This window comes from Arachis hypogaea, chromosome 13, assembly GCF_003086295.3.
Source record: "Arachis hypogaea cultivar Tifrunner chromosome 13, arahy.Tifrunner.gnm2.J5K5, whole genome shotgun sequence".
NCBI lineage: Eukaryota > Viridiplantae > Streptophyta > Magnoliopsida > Fabales > Fabaceae > Arachis > Arachis hypogaea.
In genome coordinates this window covers 86520753-86525507 of record NC_092048.1, presented here as the reverse complement: position 1 = coordinate 86525507, position 4755 = coordinate 86520753, and the positions used below count along the sequence as shown (strand labels likewise).

Here is a 4755-nt window from a genome sequence, read left to right as displayed (position 1 = left end):
TTTTCAAAATTCAAATCTTTTTCAAAATTCTTAGTTATTTTCGAAAATTCCAAAAATATTTTTCAAAAATCTTTTTCTTATTTTTATATCAAATTTTCGAAAATAACATAATCAATTAATGTTTTGATTCAAAAATTTGAAGTTTGTTACTTGCTTGTTAAGAAAGATGCAAACTTTAAGTTCTAGAATCATATCTTGTGATTTCTTATGAATCAAGTCATTAATTGAAATTTTAAAAATCAAATCTTTTTCAAAAACTAATTTCTATCATATCTTTTCAAAAATATCTTCTTATCTTATCTTTTTCAAAAATATCTTTTCAAAATATCTTTTCTAATTTCCTAACTTCCTATCTTTTCAAAATTTGTTTCAACTAACTAACTAACTTTTTGTTTGTTTCTTAACTTTTTCAAAACCACCTAACTAACTCTCTCTCTCTCTCATTTTCAAAAATATCTCTCCCCTTTTTCAAAATTTCTTTTTAATTTATTAATTATTTTAATTTTTAAAACTTAAATTTTGAAAAAAAAAAATTTACTAACCTCTTTCAAAAACTATTTTCAAAAACCACTAACTCTTTTTCAAAATAATTTTCGAAAATTATTCCTCCCCCATCTCATTCTATTTATTCATTCATATCCTAACATCTCATCTCACATCTCTTCCATTGGTACAGTTGTGTTTTTTCCTTTACATCACATCCTTTATCTCCCCCTCTTCTTCTACTTACAAAGGGATCCCTATACTGTGGTATAAAGGATTTCCATTACTATTATTATTTTTCTGTGCCTTCTTCTTTGTCATATGAGCAGGAGCAAGGATAAGAACATTCTTGTGGAAGCAGATCCAGAACCTGAAAGGACTCTGAAGAGAAAATTAAGAGAAGCTAAAATACAACAATCCAGAGATAACCTTTCAGAAATTTTTGAACAGGTAGAAGAGATGGCAGCCGAAAATAATAATAATGTAAGGAAGATGCTTGGTGACTTCACTGCACCTAATTCCAATTTACATGGAAGAAGCATCTCCATCCCTGCCATTGGAGCAAACAACTTTGAGCTGAAACCTCAATTAGTTTCTCTGATGCAGCAGAACTGCAAGTTTCATGGACTTCCATCTGAAGATCCTTTTCAGTTCTTAACTGAATTCTTGCAGATATGTGATACTGTTAAGACTAATGGAGTAGATCCTGAAGTCTACAGGCTCATGCTTTTCCCTTTTGCTGTAAGAGACAGAGCTAGATTATGGTTGGATTCTCAACCCAAAGACAGCCTGAACTCTTGTGATAAGCTGGTCACGGTTTTCTTAGCCAAGTACTTTCCTCCTCAAAAGTTGAGCAAGCTTAGAGCTGATGTTCAAACCTTCAGACGGAAAGAAGGTGAATCCCTCTATGAAGCTTGGGAAAGATACAAACAGTTGACCAAAAAGTGTCCTTCTGACATGCTTTCAGAATGGACCATCCTGGATATATTCTATGATGGTTTATCTGAGCTATCAAAGATGTCACTGGACACTTCTGCAGGTGGATCCATTCACCTAAAGAAAACGCCTGCAGAAGCTCAAGAACTCATTGACATGGTTGCTAATAACCAGTTCATGTACACTTCTGAAAGGAATCCTGTGAGTAATGGGACGCCTATGAAGAAGGGAGTTCTTGAAGTTGATACTCTGAATGCTATATTGGCTCAAAATAAAATATTGACTCAGCAAGTCAATATGATCTCTCAGAGTCTGCATGGAATGCAAGCTGCATCCAACAGTACTCAAGAGGCTTCTTATGAAGAAGAAGCCTATGATCCTGAGAACCCTGCAATAGCAGAGGTAAATTACTTAGGTGAACCTTATGGAAACACCTATAACTCAACATGGAGAAATCATCCAAATTTCTCATGGAAGGATCAAAAGCCCCAACAAGGCTTTAATAATGGTGGAAGAAACAGGTTTAACAATAGCAAGCCTTTTCCATCATCAACTCAGCAACAGACAGAGAACTCTGAACAAAATGCTTCTAATTTAGCAAATCTAGTCTCTGATCTATCTAAGGCCACTGTAAGTTTCATGAATGAAACAAGGTCTTCCATTAGAAATCTGGAAGCACAAGTGGGCCAGCTGAGTAAAAGGATCACTGAAATCCCTCCTAGTACTCTCCCAAGCAATACAGAAGAGAATCCAAAAGGAGAGTGCAAGGCCATTGACATAAGCGCCATGGCCGAACCTGTGGGGAGAGGAGAAGACGTGAATCCCAAGGAGGAAGACCTCCTGGGACGTCCAGTGATCAATAAGGAGCTTCCCTCTGAGGAACCAAAGGACTCTGAGGCTCATCTAGAGACCATAGAGATTCCATTGAACCTCCTTATGCCCTTCATGAGCTCTGATGAGTATTCCTCTTCTGAAGAGAATGAGGATGTCACTGAAGAGCAAACTGCCAAGTTTCTTGGTGCAATCATGAAGCTGAATGCCAAATTATTTGGCATTGATGCTTGGGAAGTTCAACTCCCTTGTTCATCAATGAACTAAGTGATCTGGATCAACTGACATTGCCTCAGAAGAGACAGGATCCTGGAAAGTTCATAATCCCTTGTACCATAGGCACCATGATCTTTAAGGCTCTGTGTGACCTTGGTTCAGGAATAAACCTCATGCCCCTCTCTGTAATAGAGAAACTGGGAATCTATGGGGTGCAAGCTGCTAAAATCTCACTGGAGATGGCAGACAGCTCAAGAAAACAGGCTTATGGACAAGTAGAAGATGTATTAGTAAAGGTTGAGGGCCTTTACATACCTACTGATTTCATAGTCTTGGATACTGGAAAGGAAGAGGATGAATCCATCATCCTAGGAAGACCTTTCCTGGCCATAGCAAGAGCTGTGATTGATGTTGACAGAGGTGAAATAGTCCTTCAATGGAATGAGAAATCCCTTGTATTCAAAACTCAAGGATCTCCCTCTGCAACCATGGAGAGGAAGCAAGAAAAGCTTCTCTCCAAGCAGAGTCAACCAGAGCCCCCACAGTCAAACTCTAAGTTTGGTGTTGGGAGGCCACAACCAAACTCTAAGTTTGGTGTTGAACTCCCATATCCAAACTCTAAGTTTGGTGTTGGAGAGTCTCAACAAAGCTCTGCACATCTGTGAGGCTCCATGAGAGCCCACTGTCAAGCTATTGACATTAAAGAAGCGCTTGTTGGGAGGCAACCCAATGTTTATCTAATTCTTATTTTTATTGTTTTTCATGTTTTCTTAGGTTCATGATCATGTGGAGTCACAAAATAAATAGAAAAATTGAAAACGGAATCAAAAACAGCAGAAGAAAAATCACACCCTGGAGGAGCATCTGTCTGGCGTTCAGCGCCAGAACAGAGCATGGTTCTGGCGCTGAACGCCCAAAATGGGCAGCTTCTGGGTGCTGAACGCCAGAACAGGCATGGTTCTGGCGTTCAACGCCAGAAATGGCACACAGATGGGCGTTAAACGCCCAAAATGGCCACCAACCTGGCGCTGAACGCCCAGAGTTGGATACAAAGGCATTTTTACATGCCTAATGGGTGCAGGGATGTAAATCCTTGAACACCTCAGGATCTGTGGACCCCACAGGATCCACTCAGGATCTGTGGACCCCACAGGATCCCCACCTACCTCCACTCACTTCTTCTCACCACTCTCTTTCACACAACCCCATAAACACTCTTCCCTAAAAACCCCTCACCAATCACCTCAATCTCTCTTCCCCATTAAACCTTCACCACTCACATCCACCCACTCTTCCCAATAAACCTACCTCATAAACTCCACCTACCTTCAAAATTCAAAACCAATTTCCCACCCAAACCCACCCATATGGCCGAACCAATACCCCACCTCCCCACCCTATATAAAGACCTCCATTCTTCATCAAATTCACACAACACACCCCTCTACACTTCTCTTGGCCGAAACCTCATCTCCCTCTCCCTCTCCATATTTCTTCTTCTTCTTCTTCTATTCTTTTATTTATTGCTCGAGGGCGAGCAATATTCTAAGTTTGGTGTGGTAAAAGCATAGCTTTTTTGTTTTTCCATTACCATTGATGGCATCTAAGACCGGAGAATCCTCTAGAAGAGGGAAAGGGAAGACAAAAGCTTCCACATCCGAGTCATGGGAGATGGAAAGGTTCATCTCCAAAGCCCATCAAGACCACTTCTATGATGTTGTGGCCAAGAAAAAGGTGATCCCTGAGGTCCCTTTTGAACTCAAAAGTAATGAGTATCCGGAGATCCGACATGAAATTCAAAGAAGAGGTTGGGAAGTTCTAACAAATCCCATCCAACAAGTCGGCATCCTAATGGTTCAAGAATTCTATGCCAATGCATGGATCACCAAGAACCATGATCAAAGTAAGAACCCGGATCCAAAGAACTATGTTACAATGGTTCGGGGGAAATACTTAGATTTTAGTCCGGAGAATGTGAGGTTGGCGTTCAACTTGCCATACATGGAAGAGAACGCACGCCCCTACACAAGGAGAGTCAACTTTGATCAAAGGTTGGACCAAGTCCTTATGGACATATGTGTAGAAGGAGCTCAATGGAAGATTGACTCCAAAGGCAAGCCGGTTCAACTAAGAAGATTGGACCTCAAGCCTATAGCTAGAGGATGGTTGGAGTTTATTCAATGCTCAATCATTCCCACTAGCAACCGGTCTGAAGTTACTATAGACCGGGCCATCATGATCCATAGCATCATGATTGGAGAAGAGGTGGAAGTTCATGAGATTATACCT

At 40.3% G+C, this 4755-nt stretch overlaps 1 non-coding gene across 1 annotated transcript; it reads right to left on the bottom strand.

The window, feature by feature from the left end:
* Positions 1-1338: 1338 nt before the first annotated feature.
* LOC112739492 (small nucleolar RNA R71) lies at positions 1339-1446 on the bottom strand. Its single transcript, XR_003170428.1, has one exon. It is a non-coding gene; the product is annotated as a small nucleolar RNA R71 (small nucleolar RNA).
* Between the last annotated feature and the right edge of the window lie 3309 nt (positions 1447-4755).